This window comes from Anomalospiza imberbis, chromosome 2 (assembly GCF_031753505.1).
Source record: "Anomalospiza imberbis isolate Cuckoo-Finch-1a 21T00152 chromosome 2, ASM3175350v1, whole genome shotgun sequence".
Lineage (NCBI taxonomy): Eukaryota > Metazoa > Chordata > Aves > Passeriformes > Viduidae > Anomalospiza > Anomalospiza imberbis.
Window position 1 is genome coordinate 19,896,440 of NC_089682.1, and position 21,628 is coordinate 19,918,067.

At 37.8% G+C, this 21,628-nt stretch overlaps 1 protein-coding gene and 1 long non-coding RNA gene across 2 annotated transcripts in view; one reads left to right on the forward strand and one right to left on the reverse strand.

The window, feature by feature from the left end:
- Window positions 1-12,293: 12,293 nt before the first annotated feature.
- Window positions 12,294-21,628, forward strand: part of MID1 (midline 1) — a 172,893-nt gene continuing 163,558 nt past the window's right edge. The window contains exon 1 of the mRNA XM_068180077.1: window positions 12,294-12,588. The gene's annotated coding sequence lies outside the window, so the exon portion shown is untranslated. The remainder of the gene's footprint in view (window positions 12,589-21,628) is intronic.
- Window positions 15,406-17,410, reverse strand: LOC137465791 (uncharacterized). The gene is made up of 3 exons (XR_010994836.1): window positions 17,258-17,410; window positions 16,727-16,796; window positions 15,406-15,838 (listed from the first exon to the last, which is right to left on the reverse strand). It is a non-coding gene; the product is annotated as an uncharacterized lncRNA (long non-coding RNA).

Below are 21,628 nucleotides of genomic sequence, written 5' to 3' on the forward strand. Positions count from 1 at the left end.
ATAGTAGGTATATGCCTGTTCACAGATGGCTTTCTTGTAAAAGAGGAGGATGTAAACCCATAAATCTCTTGTTACATTACTCACCTAAATGTCAATTTTGGCTCTAACTCTAGTGCTTCATCTTATGATTCATAATATTATACTGCATTATATGGTATTATTTGTATATTATGTTGTAATTGAAAAGCACATTATTCTAGACACTGTACAAGCTTAATAGATGGCTCTTTCACAGACTAAAACTGAAGATCTAGGAATTCACAGTCTTGCTTTATTTAACCCAAATTCATACTGCAGTGTGTAACTTAAAAAGGTCTAGTCATTGGAAATTCTGACCTAACACATATTCTGTGCCCATGAAGGTGCTGGCTCTTAAAGGATAGCGAGAAATGAGAAGAAATTGAAAGAGTAGGCTTTTTTTTTTTTCACTAAAGTTGTGTATATGTTGGGGATTTTTTGTGATCTGATTACTACGATTAGTGAGAGATGCCTCTGCGCAAATTAATATGCAAAGGAGTCATTAATGCTGAAGTAATTAATATGGATTTTATTTAACAGTAAATATGAAGTAGAGCAACAGAAAAATAGGAAAAAGAGAGAGAGGGTAAAGAGAGAGAGTGACAGAGAGACAGAGTAGAAAGATAGTCGCCATCCCTGTGAATCCAATGGCATCCCATTTGCCCCCTTCTTCTGGTCTTCTTGGTCATGGAGGACCCCCAAAACATAGAGTCCAGTGGGTTGACATGTGTTCAGGTACCTATGGGTACACCCAAGCACCACCCCTGCAGGGGCCAGGGAAGATTTACACTGCCTTTTGCAAGACTGGATCTGTTGCCCCGTTTGTGGATCACAAACAGTTCTCTGGTGGAAGAGAATGAGTCTGGAATGAGACCCATTCAGGAATGAGTCTGGGGGCACTTTGAGGGTCTTTGATAGTTTATGACCCTTTCTAAGACATGGCAGCTGCCTCTCACATAAATGTGCTGTGTGAATGTGACTTTCCTGGGGTGAGGAAGTTTTACAGCTGGGCCAGTTTGTGTCAGGGAAGAAAAGTTCACATGATAAAAAGCACTATCCCATCTCCTCAGAGTCTGCTTATTAGCCCAACCTGTAGCCTCTGGTGGTGGGTGCCACTTCCTCTATCTTACATGGACCAGAGCTTTCACCATCACTCACTCAAAAACTCCTTCTCCCCCTTGACTGGTAGGGAAGGAGTGTGAAAACCTGGCCTCAGCAAATGAGCCTGTGGGCTTATGGCATCCCCCAGCCTTGTTTACTTCTCCTTAGACCTGAGATAATTGGACAATATCATTTATCTTATCTCAAGGTCCTGTCAGGTGGCTTAACTCAAAGTCCAAATTCCAGAAATCCTGGAGGCATATTTGGGGTGGGGGGTGGGATTTGGTAGTCATAGCTTTTCTATAGTTTGCCATAGAGGGCAAATCCTTCAGTGATCCTAGCAGTGTTTAAGACAAGTAGGATTTTTAAGTCTCTTACAGGGTTGAAGGCTAAGAAGGCCTAGAGCTAATTGTCATATGAATCAGAAATAGCACTGTAACACATGCACCAGGTAACTATCAACCCTGCAGGTTTTCACAGTGCAGACAGCAGCTGATTGAACACTAGAACTGCTTCAACAACCTCTCTACTGCTGCTTCAGGATGTCTGTGTGTGCAGGAGCAGTGTTGGTGAAGGCAGTGTATGCCTGCTTTGGCACAGAATATGGGGCTGTCCCCACTGAATGCAACAATAAAGCTTCCAGCAGCTTTTTCTCTAGATGATGTTTAATCTGCTGGCTCCTGGGATGTCTTCAGAGTGTCTGTTCACTCCCAGGTATTTCTTTGTAGTACTAAAAATGGTGTGTGATGTCTGTCAGAAAGCTGCCAGTACTGGACCAGTGAATAAGGAGAAACTGTACTGGCACATCTGGCTCTAGGATACTGCTGAGAACTGGGCAGTGCTGGGTTACTCTCTCAGTGCAGCTCCTGGGTTTTCAACACATCACCTTTCTCTCTGAAGACAGCATGATTTGTTGAATATGATTTCAGTGTATTATTAATTGTAAGCGAATTGTTTAGAAATGGAATTCTGTGTAGGCAAAATGATTGGATACTTCATACTGTGCTAGAAGATACATTCTATAAATCTCTCTTCTAATTTATGGTTATTTCTATTCATTCTATGAAAAGATCAGCAGTAAAAAGAAAACAGCAATGAGCAGCTTTTTTTGATACTTTCCTGACTACTGGTGTATAAATAATTTCTGAAAGATATGGTTAACTTCCCTGGTGGGAAAATAAAAATGCTAAATAATTCTAAAGAGTGGAAACAGCTCTACCCACCAATTTATTTCTTAAGATACCAATAATAGAGCTGGTAGCTTCATGATTACTTTCCTTAAATAGTTCAAACAGAAAAAGAACAACTAAAAATCAAGGGTTATCTGGAAGATATAGACTTTGTAGGGTAATCTTCTCTTACATATATCTTTTATTTTCAGACTCAAAAGCTTATGATACTCCTCCACAGCATAGCTGGATATTCCATAAAACTTAATGGCTTTTTCTTAACAATGCTCATCTTTTGAGGGAACAAAAACTCCACCATAAGGACAGGTAAGGAAAGAACAGCGAGATCAGGATTATCCAAGGTCACGGTGGAAGCACACAATAGCAATAGAGATGAAGTGCAAACTTCAAAATGTGTATTAATTCCTAGGCTCTCTCTCCACAATAGTCTTTCTACTGCTACACACTGCTTTTACTTGTAAGGAGCATCATAAGTTGTGTGATTTAGTTTTCTGTTAATGGCAAGGCACCCACAATTATGTCTCTTTTTTACAGCGCTCTTTGAAAATTAGTTCATTAGTACCCCAAATATCTCTGGTGAGCCATTCTTGTTGTCACAGTTGCTATTCAAATGATAGAAACATACAGGGGAGGAGATTTGCCTGTGTGAATGCACCCCCATGATGGAAGGTGACTTCTGTCTGCCAGACGTGCCGGGTGCGTTCCCTGCGTGATCCAGCATAAGCGGAGCTGCCTTCCAGCCCCTGAGCACAATGTCTGGGTGTGGGGTCACCCTGCAGCTCCCTGCCCTCTGCTCCAGGCCATGGGACTGACCTCCTCCCTTGAGGAGCAAGACCCCTGCCAGCCCAGCTGAAATGGGCTCAGCAGACTCTCAGCCTGAGTGCAAGGCTCAGAGCTTGGCTTTCAGCAAGAAAATCTGTAATAGGAGCAAACATTTTTCTTTGGAGGCACTGCTATTTCCAAAGAGTATATTCACCCCCATTCTTATTCAAATCAGGTGCATATTCAAGACTTCACTTGTTCAGAAAGCTCTGTGAAATCTTGAGGAGAGAAAAATAGAAGAATGCTGTCAAGCTTCCCTGGCAATTAAAAAAAAATATAAAGGGATGCTTTTTCTATAGTGATTTCTAGTGTAATTTCTGTGATATGGTTACACTTATATATATATATATGCATATGTACATATGTAGATGTAGTAAGTCCATGTGTGCAGGGGAATAAAATAATATCATCATCATCAGAAAAAAACCCAGGGATGTCTGAGTTCGTTAGTAAAGGTTATGCATGGAATTTGGAAGTTTCATGTGTGATTAATCCAGATTCCTTAAAGTACCCTTGTTTAATTCAGGACTATTTGTATGAATGAGAGATGCCACATCTTGTTGTTGAGTAGTGCCAGCACGAGGTTACTGTGTGGGTTGAAATGACACACAACTGAAAACTAACACATTTTGCATATTTTATATAAGAGTTGTTTCAAGCACTTTCAGTATTGTTCCCTTTACTTCATCACATGGAAAACAAACCAAATAGCTGCATTACAGAAAAATTGGACACTTGCAGGATACAATACTTGCAGTGTTGTTATTTCTTCCTGTTCTAGTGTCCATGATACTTAACAGTTCAAACTGAATTTCACTCAGAAGAGATTTACAGTCTGAGGATTAGATTCATTTGTTCTCCACATCTTTGAATAGGAGAAGGTGGAGGAGACTGAAAGACCTTGAAATCTCGTACATTCCAGATATGGAGGTTTCTATCCAGCAAATTACTGCTTGGAGTTACTGTGTTTTAGGACATCTCTCTGTAGCTTTTCCCAGATCTTCTTCAATTTCCACTCACATGCAGACACCTGAGAGAATATTAAGTTTTCTTGCAGAAGAATTGATTGTCTGTTTGAAAATTAAAGCTGTCTTTTTTATTTTCCATAAAAGCTGTAATAGTTTAAACTCTACAAAAAAGCTGGTATGTAGGACAAAAGGGATTTCTTACCACAGGATCAGGGTTGATTTTATATCCCCCTTTTCATTAATCTAAGGTGCCTCAGAGAACTCTGTATATGTCAGACTGCATTTTATTGTAGAGGTTAATTGCTCCAAAGGATGATCTATCTGCTGGAATTTTTGTTCACATTAATAAACTCTCTTGGTAGTTATATAAACATTTACTGTAGTCCATTAATGAAAAGTGTGCTAGTGCAGGTGCTGAGTATACCACAATAAAATTTTAGCAGTCAAGAGGTCCTTTATTGCACTTGGTCACATACTCTTTTGCACTCACATGTATTGAGATTGAAATGGAAGAAATGAAAAAGCAAAATTAGAGCCTCTTAAAATGGGAAACAAATTAAAGGAAAACATTTTTAACTACAGTGCCTTTTTTTAAAGTTGTAAAACAATGCATTATTAATTTAGAGGTATTAATATTATTTCTCCAAGCATACTATCCATGATTTTTATTTTTCTTTTACGTGATAAATACTATTGCCATAAAAAACAATAGAAAGCAAGAACTCGCGACAACTCATTTTATGTCTGGTAGGCTTGAATGTAAGCTGAGCTGCCCAGAGAGAGTTGGTAAAAGAGTTTACTTGCTGTAATTGTAATAAAGGAAATTTAAAAACCACAACCTGTTTCAAGTCAAAAATGAATAATTGAATATTGTCTTAAACATTGTTTCCCCTCTTCTTGGCATGCTTATGTTCTTTAGGCAAGTGGCATTATTGGACTCAGGATACAGTAGCTATTTCTTTAGATAAGTAAACCTGTGCTTCTGAACCATTCAGTCCCGTAAGTCTAAGTTTGTAGTATCAGAACCTTGGCTTTCCAATGTAAGACAAAAAAATGTAAAAGCTAAGAATAAATCATAAGTAGGGATCCAATCACATACATTATTTGTTTCTGATGTTATGCTTCATACATGCCTATGGGTTTGAGAAAATGTTAGACACATTTATAATTGTGTACAATGTGTCTTCAAGATTATTCTCTAACTCATATTTCTTCCAGAAAGGTGTCCCTTTCCCTGACTGCCATGCTATTTTAGCTATTAAAATATTAGAAAAGGATAAAAGATGTTTTTTAAAAATAGTTTCTGTCGGGAAGTGTGAGGTGTTTAGCTAGAAAACTCAGATTCGTGCCATTATTATCATTATAACATTTGTGTACCTGCAAAATATGGATTTCTGGATTTCAGTTTCCACGTGCCTTGCATATGTAATAGTGAGACTTTTTATAGTTTTCTTTCTTTCTTTCTCGACTTTCTGTCTGAAGCATCCATGCTCAGGGCGGTGCTCACAGCTTTACGCGGTTTAGCCATAGGAGGGAGCCTCTCCTCTTCCGAAGTGAACGCGTTGGCCTTGGCAGTGTCTTCCTGACGATTCACATTTGGAAGTGTGAGCGCTTCCCTTATTCCTATGCCGCTGATGAGCTGCAGTTTCACAGGCAGGTCCATTTACACGGGAGTCGAGCCAGCTGGTTCCACGAACAGCTATGCAGAAGCTATCAGACCTGCTCCCAGGGGATTTTCCAAGTGCAAGATCATACCTGCACAGAAGAGGGATTTAGGGTTTTCTTGAAAATAGCTGGGTCGCATAAGTGTCTGCCAGCATCACTGCATCATCCAGCTGGTACAAGAGAGAATGTTGTTTACCCGGCGCTGCAGAGGTTACAGTCTGACCTTTTTCATGATGTCTTTCTCTTCATTACAGACAATAAATTTTGGACAGTCAGTTTTTTGGTTGTTGTCCATTAATTCAAGTTAGGTTTGGCCTTAGCACAAAGTTTATGTCGTTCATAATAAAACTTATGCTTTAGTGGAGTTACTTTAGGTGGAAGGAAACACATGGCCGAGTATAATAGTATTTCTGACTACTTTGATTATGTTGAATTGGACCAGTAAGCTGCTATAAGAAAAAGAGAATTAGCCAGTCAAATTAAAAACCACAAAATAAATGCAGAAGGGAAATACATCATTAGAGAGGAAAAACAGAATGGTTATGGAAGCCTGAGCAAAAGAGTAACATAAAATGTTATAAGAGCTTAAAACCCAAATTACGTTAAATTTTAGGCAATTTGACTGCATAAATCTATATGTGAGATGTAAAGGAAGGTGCCCTTAAAGTTTGTGTGTGGTCAAAAATAATTGCCCATGGTTACTTGTGCTAGGCGATTGAGCTTGAGGCTCCTTTTTGCAATGGTCAGAGGTTTCCCTTATGTTGGACCAGCAGGTATGCCATCCTCTTCCTCATCATAAAGGTCTGAGCTGGGGCACTGAGGGTGAAGTGGCCTCTGAAAGAGGGATGGAGATTGCTGCTGAGATGTTACAGAAACACAGCACTTGCTCTGCCTGGAATGAGAACTCCCAGTGTACTCAAACAGGAAAGTGGGTGCTCCAGCCTTGCAAAGCTGCCTCTTCAAGTTTCTCCCCTTCTTACTTCAGTTCTAGGCCATATTATTGCTTTCTGAATCCTCTGCCATTTAATATATACTCTGAAATTTGTCCTGGATTGTAACAGGTTTATTTTACACTATTTTGCAGAAAAAAAAAAAATCCTACATTTTCTCACAGCAAGAGCAGTGCATAGTATTAACTCAGGCATTTCTCACACCTAATATTCTACTACTTCCCTTGCATACATTATTGGATAATGTCCAGATAAAGTACTATGGTATTTTTCTTGTCATATGAATATGATGATAATTCCCGGGAGAGATCTTTAATGAGGGAGTAAATCTGCAACAGTGCTTATGTTCCAGCTCAGTACTACAAATTCTTGTTTCTATAAGTAAATTTCTTGTATGGAGTCTGATTAACTGTAAGGCATTGATGATTCTTGTGTTTGCAGCAGTTTGTAGGGCAGTTTCCCATAAGCTATTTATACCATATGTCTGTACCTCTCTTTATTCCTTTCTTCTCCCCCCACTTCCCAAATATACCCTAGTTAACTCTATTAATTTCTCTTTGTTTTGGAAAAATGGACAAGAATATCACTATTTAAATCATTGTGTATATGTTTTCACTGTAGTAATATTCAAAAGTTGGAATTCCAGCTGTGCTGCAAACCTCTGAACTACAGGGAAAATACATGTGTCTCCTCCAAAAGGAGGAGGAGACACATGTATTAACAGTCTGAGGCTCCAAGCCTAAGAATTTTTTAGCAGATGTTTGTCTTTAAATGCTAAAGGTTTACAAAAGTCTTGATGGTTGGGCTTTAAAAGCCTTCCAGTCTTCTCAATGCCTGTGTCTGTGTACCTGATCATGTCAGTCTGTCTGTAGCACAGTTGTGATGAAAATATCTGATCTTTAAAAAATACCAGGCAATGTCCATAGTATGGACGTCTCCTGACCCCATGCTGCCCACTCAGCCCTAGGCTGGTGCAGAAGGCTGTGGAAGATGGGTTGGATTATAGGCTTTGTTCCTGGCTGCACAAGAGGTATACCCCACTGTCCAAAATTACAGTGTTGGCTTATCTTGGACCAGCATGCCATATCTGCCAAAGCCTCTGAACAGGCACTCAGAATGGGTTTTCTTGCCAAATTTACAGAGAACCTCTTTTTTGCTCCTTGTATCTTATTGCTGAAGGAGGAATGAAGATTTAGTGTTGTGCAGGCCCCATGCTGTTCTTTTACTTTGCTGTTTTAATTTTGCTCTTCTATTCAACTTTAGGAAACTGACATATTTACTGAAATTTCAGGCTGATGCACCAGCATTAGCTGATGCACTTTGAAGTTCCAAGCTAGACATCCTCAGCTTCACACACACACTCCTAATGTAAACCCAGCTGCACTGCGGAATCCTTGCTTTCATCCAACTCTGAAACAAAAGTGAGAGAGAGTTTAGGCTGAACCCATGGAGATAAACCCCAGGGAAATGCTATTAGATAAGCCTTAACAAAGTGAAACTTTGACTTCAGTAACATTTTTGCTCAAGTGACTCTAATCACCAGAGTTTTCAATTTCTCTCCCTTCTTACCCAACTATGTTTTTTTACTGTGTTCTCCTCTCATTGCTATTTCTTCCTTCCCTCTTCCAGAGTCATTCCTCTTCCAGTTTGCAGAGTTGCCACCCCACTGCTTTCTCAGAAGAAAAATCCAGTCAAGTAGATAAAGAATATCCCTGAAATTTGGCATACATATGTTATATGAGCATCAATCATTAAACAACCTTAACATTGAACAGTAAACCTTTAAAATTACCTGACTATGTTAAGGAGCCCATTAAAAAGTGTACTCTTAGATCATCTGCTGACTATGGAACTCATATTCCTCAACCAAATGCTTAAAAGTCAGATGGGGTATCTTTAAAATGTGCATTTCCTTCTGTTTATAAAGGTACGCCATCTCCAGATGATCCAGATGATCTTTAAGGTCCCTTCCAACCCAATTCTTTCTATTATTCCATTTTCTACACTTGCCTTTAAGATTTGCTGTGAGTTTAGTGTAAAAAAAAACGAAAGAGCTGCAGTAGATTGCACTAATCAGAGTGCACTCTCCAGTGAGTCTCAAAGAGCTTAGGAATCTTTAGTTTTACTGTAATCTTTTCCAGTGCAATTGTCTGCACCACTCCGCGTGTAGAAAAGATTCTTCTAACTGCTCTTATGATTGCTATTAAATGTGTATGGCTGTTATCCAAATGAAAGCCTTATCTAAGAGCCTTATGTTTCTTGTTAATCCTAGAAATATGGAAAGAAGTAAATGTTGTGCAAAAAAAAAAAAGGGGCTTTGGAGAGATTTTACAGATAAGAGGACATAGTTGTGAGAATGCAGAGAAAAACTTACAGAGCAGAGTGTGCAAACCTGCTGCGATTTCGTGAAGCTCAGACTGCCTTCAGGTAGTTGTCATGAGTCTGAAAGTTACATTCTGCTACAAGAATGAGAAAAATGAGCTCTTCCAAAATTTTGGTGCCTGTAGCTTTTGTCCCATTGTGAATTTTTTGTTCCTCTATGCAAGCTTCCAAGTACAAAGGTGGCTGCATTTTTCATGCTTCATTCTTCCTTTTGATCGGTAGAGCTCATCTCATTTGTGCATAGCATAGTTAACCACCTGCTGCATGGTGCAAACTTTTTTATTTAGAGGTAATGTATTTATATCAAGTGGTCTGTGAAGAGGCCTTATTGTTTCTATAATGTTTAAGATACTTCCTTCTTTACAATGGGAATGCTCTCAGATTGTTAGGGAGAAGCAAAGAAGCAATGGTGGAAGTTTAGAAGCTGTAATTGGGATATAAATTGTTCACAAGTACATCTTTTAAAACCTCTTTTCAAAGGGTGAAATTCATACCACATGACTTTCACCATACTAGTCCCCCCTAAGACCCAGAAAAGGGTCACCTAAACCAAGAGTGTAATTCTAAGGTGGTTCTTAGGAAAAAAAAAACACAAACAAAAAAATTCCCACACCCCCAAAAAAAAAAAAAAAAACCCAAAAAAAAAAAAAAAAAAAAAAACTAAAAATTGGACTTGCTGTTATTCCTCTGTATAAATCTGTCAGATTTTGCTTTTTTTTTTTTTTTTTGAATATCAACCAATTTCTGTGTTTTGTTTGATTATCTTTCAGTATCATAAGTTGGGTTCTACCTCACAGATATTCTAATTCTATTCAACTAAAATTATTTGTAAATATGGAAACACTTAAATACTGATATCTGAAACAAAGTGCATCTTTTTGATAAGACAGTACAATTTTTTGGAAGAATGAACGTGAGCCCATATTTTTTGACAGAATTGTGAATATCAAATCCCAAACTAGAAACAATAATAACATAATTTGTGTTACAAATACATAACATATTAAGCTTAATCTCAAACAGGAGTAGACTAGGCCCTGGTTTCAAAAATCATCTTCTGGAGCATGAAGATCACTGGAGCTAGGGTGAACTATTCTGGAACAGCAGAGGTTTGGCTTTCTGACAGAGATTTCCTTGAGGCAGATCATTTGGCCCCGGTATCCACCTGTAAAATCAGAGGTCCGACAGCCTCCAGTATTCATGATGAACCCATTTGATCAGATGAACAATCAGAAAGAAAGACTGAAATACATTAATAACCTGTGCTCCACTCTAAGGAAATCAGAGGCCAACTACAGGCATTAGGATGTCTGTTAATGAGCTCAAGCCTGTGGAGGTGGAGCTTTGCATTTCAGAGTTCATTCAGCATCTTCCTTTTTCAACCTTTTTCATGGAAAGGAAATTTCTTCATTAAGAGTTCTGTGAAATATGGAAGGATTTTTATGTTAAATATGTTAATCTTGTAAAAGGATTTCTGAATTCATTGTAGCAGAGAATCTGCATTCAAATACTGAATTTGCAGACACCACTTTTAAGATATATGAATCATCTGATACTTTATTATGTCTTTCAGGTAATAAATAAAAGACATCATATTGCAATTGTTTACCTCAGATTACTGCAGTGAGACCTTTGTCCAGTAAAGAATTGTTCAAGATTCATGGTTCAATAATTGAATTAGCACAGTTAAGAAATAATTCATAAAAGTCTCAGTAAAAGTTCTTTGGTCATAAATGAAACAAACCAAATTTTTTCCTTCCTTCCTTGCTTCCTTCCTTCCTCCCTCCCTCCCTCCCTTTCCTTCCTTTCCTTCCTTTCCTTCCTTTCCTTCCTTTCCTTCCTTTCCTTCCTTTCCTTCCTTTCCTTCCTTCTCTGGTGATGTTACTATCTTCCTAAACTAAAATATGTTTGAAATAAACAATTTGGATTAATTCCTCCTCTTGAAGCCTTTTCCTTCTGCTCTTAGACCCAAACTCCATGAAAAGTGGAAACGGATTCCCTTAAATTCACATTTTGAGGTAGGAAAATGCGTTCCAGGCATTTATTGCATATTTGGTTAACTATTAAAATGGCTCTGTATGGTAGAAGATTCTCCTCTGCTCCTGTCTCCTCCTTCAGCTAAGCAATAATGGGGAGACAGGGCTGTGAAGTCACAACCCACATTGTGAAAAGGGATCGCATCCATCAAACTGTCACCTTGCTTTTCTCTCCAGGGTCACAGAGGAACAAAGTCAGCTTGTGTCAGGTTGAAATAGCATTGGTAAGTGTTAGTGTGTGTGAAGCTGGTGGCTTGAAGTCTATTTATTTTGTTTGAAAGGCTCAAACAGCATGCTGCCAAGCAGAGGAACAGGCAGGAGGAAGTCTTCTTATAAATTATTACTGGAAGGCTCACAGCCAACATTTAAGATGTGAAATTATGCCATCTGCTTTTCTAGGTCTGTGATTTACTTTGTGGCAGCTGCCTGTTTCTGAGTTCTTTGCATCTTGTGGAGAAGTAAAACTTGTGCTAAAAACTATTATGACAACAGTGTTTCTTTAACAAAGATTTAATACTTTCTTGAAAAGCAGAGGCTATGCAGGGGATGTTATCTATCTCACGTTTTCAAGATAATTTGTACTAAAAAATGTTGTCTCTTTTTACATAAACTGGAAATGAAGATAGAATCCTTTTCTTATTGTGTAAAATGCAATTACTTGTTCTGATTTTAGCTATCAGAAGCATTTCAGGGAGTCACCAGTTGTTTTTTAATATGGTGCCTCATAATGTTATTGATTTTGTGTCCGTTGGGGTTTCTTTTTTTATAATTTTGGTATTGATTTTCTGGGGCAACATATTTGTGGGGTTTTTTTTGTTTGGTTTTTTTTTTTTTTTTTCTGTTTGAAATATTTAAGATTTACTTGCACGTTCTTTGTGAAAAAGAAACATCTAAGGCCTAACAAGAGCTTTAGGAAGTCACGTGGCTAATTTTAAAAGGAGAAAAAAAGCCTAATTAGCTCAGCGCAGGCTGACTGAGATGCATGCGGGGCACTCTCGCAAGCACCCAGGGGTGTTCTCGTTTCAGAAATGAGTGGCTGGGAGGGTGATGACCGGAGATGGGCACTTTTCCGTGCCTTGTCCTGTGGTGCTGTGTGTGCACGGGGTGTTGTGCCCAGTGCCTGGCACGCCGGTGGCTCTCCTCCCTGGGGATGCGGGGCGGCGGCGGGGCTGGGGCTGAGCGCTGGCAGCATCTCGGCTTCCCCCACCCCCGGAGGATCGCTCCTGCTGAAGTCATTGGGAGCGCGCTGCTTTTCCTGTGCGAGGATTAGGGAGCAGGAGAATGGCTTTGTGAGGAAGCTCGGAGAGTGGGAGCTGAAGAGAGGCTGAACAGAGGGGCCGAAAGACTTTAGCCTTTCATAGTTCTTTCAGTCAGTTCATTCTCAGAGACCAATTGCATGCGATACGGCAGCTGGGGGTTTTGTTTTCCTTTCAGCTGTGTACTGTAGGAGAAGCTGGTAAGGTTATTTTTTTTTCCTTGTTCTACTGTTCCATGATGCTATTGTAATTGCTTTATCGAAGCGAGTGTCTGGTGAGGAAGGGAAGTTGGTTAATGATGCTGAGGGTCCCTGCATTGTCTCTGCTTTGTGCAGCTGCAGTTTGGGGAGAGGCACTGTTTACAGTACAGGGGCTGGTTTCTGCTGAACAACTTTGCTGTTATTTTTCCAAAGTTGTTTGAGCCTTTCTTTTGGCAAAGCCAGGAAAATAAGCAAATAAACAGACTTGGCTGTTTGGAAATGGGTAAATTTATAGAGGCTGCAATTTGTTGAAAAATCTGTTCTGCCTAATTCTTAGTTTCAGATGTTCTTGCTTTGATGTTATCAGATCTGTTACTTTGCTGAATCAACTCCAAAACTGGGTTTTATGTGAGAGCCTTTCTTCACAAATCTTTTCATGTTTTCAGCAGGGCCAAGATAAATTGATAGCCAAAGAAAACAAAACAAAAATATATATGTGGAAGGTGAAAATATTTGAGGAAAGAATAAATCCTAGGGGAATTCAGGAATTAAAAAAATAAATGAAGAAGCCTTAATTCTTGGCAGTAATTTTTAGCAGAATATCAGTGTAATGGGAAGCACGTGGTTAGGCAGAGAATAGAAATACTCTTTCAGAAGATCCAAGACGCACAGGTGCATATCCTGTCTAACTGCACCCTTCCAAAGGAAAAGTTATATTTACCAGCTTAAAGGAAAAAAAAAAAAAAAAAGAGTGTTAAACCAGAAGATCCTGGCTATCCTGTTCCTTTTGTTATTTCTAGAATAGTGACTTGTGTTGGTCAGAATCTTTTATTTCCTTTCATATTATCGTGGGAAACTTTAGCTTGAATTGGTCGGACATACGTGAGCGCAGCTTGGGGTACACCATGCCTATTCCACAGGCAGGCTCTGAAAATCCTGCCTGTGACTCAGATGAATTGTGAAGACCATAATTACCAACAAAAGTTTCTTTTGTTGCCATTCAAAAATCACAAACAAGGTAAGAGGGAATGATTGACAACAGTTACACTACTGATTGACAGAGAACCAAAAACTTGGTCTGTGACTTACTATGTTAGTTTTTTCAAGAAGTGTTGGCCTTTTTCACTATTATTCTGTTCTTTCTGATGGACTATTCCTAACTCCTCTATTGAGGCTAGAATGTCTATCTAAAATGTGTCTTTGTAATTACTGCCTATAGTCTGTATGTCTCTTTACAATGGTATGCTTATTTGTTGATGCCGAAACAAAATTGAGAGATGCATTGCAATCAGACCTCCATGAAAGAATGTGTATCTTTTATATGCCTCACATGCTTAGCTATTGATTTCAGCTACAGATTTCACTCCTATGAAGTAATGAAGTGCCACATCCAAATCCTGCAGATTTATACTCACAGTTCTAGCTGCTAATAATGGAAGGCCCAAGGATATCAATGTGGTTACTCATGTGAGTAAAGATTTGGAGACTCATTTCCCATTCATGAATGAAATGGTTTGGGAAATGCACAGTTACTATGGTTCTCTTTTGGCTTAAAAACAAAAATCTCCACAAAAACAACCACTAATGAGATCTGCTAGAGGGGCCCAAGGATAGAAAAATTCAGTGATTTAACATAAGAATGCAGTATTAATATGAGAATGTGACAGCAATGTTTTAAGGGTTGTAGTAAAAATGTTCCCTCTCTTTAGCTTATTAACAGCTTTAGAAGCAAGGGAAACTTAATCTCTTTGTGTTGCTCCACTAGATATGGCCATGACTTTTGAAATACCACCACAACTATGAGGTACTCCTTACCTTAAAAATAAAAGTTAACTTAGGGTGGTCTTTATCACGTACTTGTACCTACTCTTAGTGATAAGTGTCAGTCCTAGCAAGTGACAATAAACTGGTATTTCTGGTTAGGCTTCTCCTGGTTGTATGTAGGCAAAGGTAACAGTATCTCCAGAGTGCAATGTTTATTTCACATCCTTCGTTTCACTGCAAGAGAACAAGAAGCAGGATGTCTTCTCTGTATATACCAGTTAAAGATCCTCAGTTCTCTAAAAGAGAAATTACTCTGATTCAGTGTTTCTGAACTGTTCAACAGCATCCTTTAGTTTACAGAGATGAAAGAGATGTATTTACTGCTACTTTCCTAGTTTACATGAATTCTAAATTTCCAAATTTTATTTTGGAGAAAAAATAGGCATCTAACTTAACAGAACTCACAACTGATTTTATAGCTCTGCATGGTAAAGGAACTATACTACAACTGTTTTGCCAAACAGTCCTGAAATTACCTGTCTGAAAGAGATAATTGTCTATCCCATCAATTTCTAAAAGCAGAGATACATGGACTTTTATATGGCCATTATTGTTGGAAAAAGGGCCTTGGTCACCACCAACATCACATGCATAAAGAAGTAAATCTTGGCTATAAATGTCTTTTATTAAGTTAAAGCAGAACAAAATTCCAAAGGTAGAGGGAAACACATAAGCAAACATAACATTCACTTATAAAATTAGAGCAATCTAAATGTTTCAGCAGTCATTAGCTATCTGCTATTTGTAACAACTGAAAGGTTTGTGCAGATCAAAACAGTAACATTCTTCTCAACATTCTTCTCAAAACACATAAACATTTCTGTAAAAGAAATTGTGGAGGTGGACCTGCCACACTGGTGCTGTGCTGGAGTTTGGTAATTTTTTGGTGAGTTTTTTCACATTTATTGGTCCAAATGTATCATAAACACCGTGTAGAGCCAAAAAAAAAAAAAAACCCAAACAAGCCTCAACAAGAAAAGAGTGTGTCTTCTATATTATTTACATATATACTTGTATATGTATGTATAAACATTAATGAAAATTTATTAAGATGTACTTGGCACACTGCAGATTTTTTCCAGCTGGTTTTGTTAGTATTCTTTTACTTGTACTCTTGCTTGCACCACTGTAGGATCAGTTGTTTGAACAGATCTGAAAAGACTCATGCAAACATCAAACATCTTCCGTGTTAACTAAACACTTTCTATGTTTGTTACTAGGATTGTAAGAGGATTCACAACTCTTATACTTAGAGCTGAAGGCTGCCCATCTTCCTAGGAATTACTACGTGAAGTGAATGTCACTAAGTCAGGCTAAGCATTCTCCAAAAGGATTCTACTTGTCTTATTCTTAACAGGGGGAAAACCCACCTGGGCTCTCCTGGGAAGCTGCCATGTTGCAAACAGGAAGCAGCAGGAGGTCCAGTCTGGTGGAAAGGATAGGAATTAGCAAGCACAGATCCCACTTGACTGCCTGACAAAACAAGAGATTTTGAATGCTGCTTCAAAATCATCATTTATCATTTTTTTTAAGCACTGTGAAAGTAGTCAGTTACCAATTCAGTATTCTTTTACTCATGAAGTAAAATTATGTAGCACACATGGAGTATTTTTTTTGGTATATATATTTCAATGATAGTTGAAACTTGTAGTTTCTAGATATATCTCTGTAACTTTTAAAATTTTGTGATGGAAATCTGCATGAGTGCTGGTGTATCATTCTGTTATGCACATCCTCCAGCACCTCAGAATCACAGTGTGCTTCATATCCTGGGATTCCTTGGTTTTAAATCCATTGTAAACAGGCAGATATTGAACTGCTGATTAGGAGATAATCTGCAGGATGGTTTGAATGTATGATCTGTGGGAGATGTAATGATATATAGTTAGGGTTTGAAGAGTTCACACACTTGCCACTCTCTTACTGGGATGTGATTCAATAATATATGGCCATACACCTTCATTTTTGAAAAGCTGTAATGTTTACAAGCATGTTGTGCCTCCTGGTTGGATATAATTAATCTTCATCTTTGAAATCTCAGTTCTTTCTAGAAAAGTAGTATTAATTTTCCATGATAAACCGCCAGGTTTTAAGAGACTGACTTTTGGTCTATAAAAAGTTAAAATTCAGCCCACAGGGTGTGGCAGACTGGGCGGGATGTTGTCTCCCATAGCTGATGCAGAGTGAAATGATAGAGATGTGTGGTCTTATCCAATTAAAACTGACTGAAATTTTAATGATCTCTGGGCTGACACTTTGGGAAAGATCACCAGAGATTTCCTAAGGGGAAAGAACTTTTAGCTTCCAAAAATACCTGAGTCTGTCCAAGACCAGTACATTATTAGCTGACATCTATGGAGATTTGTAAGGACTTTTGAAGTTTTCTGGATTGCATACAGGCAGAATAGTGAAATTGATTATTTTTATTTCCATGAATAGGAGTATCATAGTTCAGTGCTAAATAAGGGAAGCTAAGGGTCAACCTGTCAGTCAAAATTGATCTACAATACAAAAATGCAGGATTTTTTTCTTGAGTTAGACCTTCTTACCTAGTGCAAACCCAGTGTAGAACTGGTGTAAGAACAGATGTAAGAACTGAGACTTCAGGACCTCAAGGACTTTCAGAGCATTCTCAGAAGGCAAATGAAGGAACAATGAATTTTGACTGCCTCTGCACCTCTCTTAAATATTAGACTTTGCAATGAGTGCTACTCCATTTTATAAATATTTCTGTATTCCACCCTTTTGCTCTCTAAGTCAATAAATTGCCTAGAAAGTGTTTTGAAATGTCAGTAGATGCTGAGAGAACAATAACAGTGGAAGCTAGGAGAACATGCAATACAACCTGGTTAGCATTCAGTTCCAGATTAAGATTCTAAAAATTGGGCAACTGTGCATAAATGTCTACATGTGATTAAGGTCAAGTGACAGCTGACACCTGAAGTGTAATTCTCTTGCCCACGCATGGGAATCTAGTGCCACCAGGGATGCATTAAGGTACCTCAGGCACCCACGTGGGGCTGAGAGGTGACACAGGACATTGTGACACATTGCCTTTCTGGAGAAGTAGCTCTGCCAGGGCCTCTGAAATGAGACCCCTGTGTATAGACCCCTCAGCAGGGAGGCCTCCTCACCAGCTCTTCTCATTCCACTGCTCATGTGGACTCGACCATCACTGGCTATAGTGTCAGTGTCACAGTTAGCCTGTCTACAGGCAACCACCCACAATTTGAATAATTGTTGATTTTTATTACATGTTTTTATTGCGTCACTACTATTGAAGCAAAAGAATTATTTATGGACTAACATTAAAGTGTTCCCATTCTGGTAAGTGGTCCTTTTATGGTAATAGGAGATAAAAGGAAAGCAGGAAGGGAGGAAATTGTATTTGTCCTATTTTCTGGAGGCACCTATTTTGAATGCTTAAATTAGGAGTCCTCATTGGCTTTGTAAACACTTGAGACCTATATAGACCTTATCTCAATTATTTAAATTCTGTATAAAACCCTAGCCAAGGAGAGACAGTCTCCTTGGATTGATTCATGTGGCCCTGGTAAGATGCTGAGCTGGTAACATCTAGGACTGGTTGATAGAAAACGTCAGGCATGCTCATTATATCTTAGGTCATCTGAATATTACAGTTTCCTAAGGTTATTCTAAGTTCTGTTAATATGTGCTCAGACTAAAAGAGGTTGAACCAACAGTTCTTTTCAAGATACCTATCATAATATTCTATTAATTTAATTTAGCATAACTTCTCAAATGGTTGGAACTGACTTCTAGATGTACCTCTCCATCATCTGTAGGGGACCACCACATCTGAGAAATTATTCTGAGGAAAGAAATGCTTTCCTTTTTTTATGTGTCACACACATGAAGTCCTTTTGCTGACCTGTCTTTAAACTTTCACATTGTTATGTATATCTATAATGTTTGTGTAATGTATCCATGTGTATTTTGAAACAATATATATTTGCACTCTACCTCACAATTTCTTTGTTTTCAGAAAATTATTTCACCAACTGAAAACATAAACTATAAGTGATTGTCTGTTTTGGGGCCCATAGCTAGAGTTCAGATGGTAGGGTAATTGTGGAAGGGTTTACCAATTTACATATTAATTAAGCATAATTTGGTGGACCTTATTAACATAGGCTCAATCAACATCTTAATTAGCCAGAAGCACATCATGAGGTACTGGTTCTTGTCTTCCAACCCCTGAGATTTTTTGCCAAACAAGTACAGGTTCCTCAATAGCTGTTTTCTATTGCATTGTTAAAGCTAAGACCTAAATAATTGCTCTAATGAGGGAAGTTAGTTAAAAACTGTTTGGCCATGTGTAGAACACCTGAGGTAGCAAAGCATCTTCATTGGAGGGCAGATCCCAGCCAATTTGTAACCTGGATCAGGTATAATATCAAATAACACATTTGTGCCAAAATCACATTGAGCACAGAATATGTTTTTTAAGAACTGTGGATGTTTTTATCTGATTGATTAGTTCCACATGTATGCAGCTCCAGGAATCTCTCCACAGGAGCCCACATGGAATTGGGATAAGCACAATTTAAGTATGCCTTTGTAGTTGAGTAACCTGCTGGGCAGGACTTCATTTCTGGTAACAGTGTCTCTCCTGATATTTTGTTTAAAGGCTTGCTAGTCTGCAGCTAATTTATTTTACAAGTAAAAATCAACTTTCTCCATAGAGATATGTTTTAAAATTCCTTGAATACTATCAAATATTGTTTTCGAAAGCTGGCCTGCCTGAGGACTAACACCCTGTGGGACAAGGAAACGTTTAGAATTTTTCCATATTTGATTCCTTGCTGTACATCTTTCATTGCTGCAAAATATACACAATACTATGTAGATGGAAATGTTAGGTGTATATTTATTTATATTTTCAAGAGGAAAAATTTGTTATGAAATGTTTGATTTTAGTGAGAAAAATGTTTATTTTATTGAATGAAACCAGAAAATTATCTCCCTTATTATATGTTCCCAGTATCAGCTGTATGCAGAATAAAAGTGCAAATAACATGTACACTGTGTAATTTCTGTCCTTGCTTTCATGATAGCTGGTGTAAGAGCCGCTGGTGGTGACAGAGAGAAAAACATCTGTTTTGTTGTGTGGAACAGGCATCTGAGCAAAACAGGGAGCAATTTATGACCTTATATTTTCTACTGTCATCAGGCATAACATTGTGATTTTCTGCTTGGTTTCTGAGAAGAAGAGATAAGAACTATCTTTGAAACCAGTACCAGTCACTGCATGAGTGTCAAATTCTATCCTGGCCTTCTACCCGAAGGGACTGGTATCACAACCTCCCATATAGAAAGTCTTCCCTTGCTGCAGAAATGCAGGAAAGTTTCCCTGAGATCAAAACCACTTACAAATTACAGATATCTCTTGCCAAAATTGAAAGAATTTATTAGTGGAAAAGATCCAGGAAGCTTCCTTGGTCTATTTGCCTGCCAATGTCTTGTTATTTCTTATAGCCTCTCAAAGGCTGCATTATATGCAATCCATTCTTGTAGGTTTTAGTGACAGTCTGGACTCTTATTCAGAGGTTTATTTTCTTGGTATTAAATATTCACTTCATGCTCATCTTTGTAGTACAAAACATCCTGCTGCCTTCAACTCAGGTCACTAAACAAAGGAACTACTATGTACATAATTATAAAAACATTTTAATTACATTTCTAAATATAATATAAGTTTCAGATGAATGGTGAGAATTTGTATTGAATCCTTTTGTAAAAAGCAAACTTATAAAGCTATTGAAGCCCTAATGTTTGCCATCATAAAATAAAAATTTTATGCCTTGAAATATGGAGTGATAGAAATTGCCTTGACATATAGAACTTGAAATATCTTAGTCTAAAAAAAAGCAATTTTAATCTTTGTGGATTCAAAAAATTCAGCAGCTATCTGCAGTTGCCATATTGCATTAATGTGGATGCAACCAACATTTCTTGACCTAAGTACACAGAAATTGATGGGTACATTTTTTTTGAAGCCTAAGCACATATTGATAGAGCTCCCACTGAGGTTATTGCAGTCTATAGAGGTCATGTGGTAACTGAAAATGGCTGTTTGGATGAGTCTCTTGACTAAAGCTAAAACTCTCAGTTTTAGAGGCTAAAAAATACAAGAGAAAGCATATTTATGAGACCTTTAAACACTGATTCTTGAGATGATTTTTGTATCTGGAGTTTGGATATTTTTTTAGCTATGGAGAGTAGTGCTGTTCTGTCTAAATCCACTAGGAAACTTTTCTAACAGATGATTTTAACTTCAACCTTACCTCCTCTTGAACATCAACAGAGGAAACTGTGCTTGGGCTCTGTTTCATCTTTTGTTAGATTCATATTACTAATATGTTTTATATTATTCCTTGTTACTTTTTCTTCTGATATCCGTCCTGGATAACTAATTAAAAATGGGGATTTATCTTCACTAACCTTCATGAATCAAAATGACAGATTGATTCATTGTTAATTCTAAAGGAAAGTCTTTTTATATATGCCTTCTGGAGGTTTGTGTCTTTCTGCATTATAGCAGAAGCTCACGTACTTAGATTTAACCCCTAATTTCAATGTTTAAAATGTGAGATAAATCTCTCCTTTAATGACTTAAATTTGGTATCATTATAATGTTAAAGTCGGCAGAACTATCTTGACATTTAAAGCACATAAAATACCATCCCTACACACATAGACTGCAAACGTTTTTAAAGAGGAGACAACTAATCTTAATCACTCTTCAAAATGAATTGTTAACACTAAAAAGTGTATATTAATGTGTAACCTGTTTTTCTCTGAAAAGTTCTGGTACCTATTTTCAACAGCCTTAAAACATTATTTCCTAAGAGTTTATTGAGTTCTTAGATTAAATACCAAATTCAAGTGAATGCAATCAAGAAGCAAAGCAAAATATTAAAATGTCATGAAGCTATGTGAACAGCATTTTCTTAAGACACTGAATTTGCAAGTCCTAAGAGTGAACAAATGTTTTCTACAGTAGTATGCTTTTTCCATGTAAGTGCTTACAATGAATTTCAAATAGGAAAAGAGATAAAAATGTTATGTCTCATACTCAGAATTCATCATTTTGCTTAATCCCCATAATCAGTCATCCTCCTGGAAGTATTCAAGTAGTTACATTGTAATTAACTTGCATTTGCACAGTATTTTTCAGCGTAAGGAAATCTGT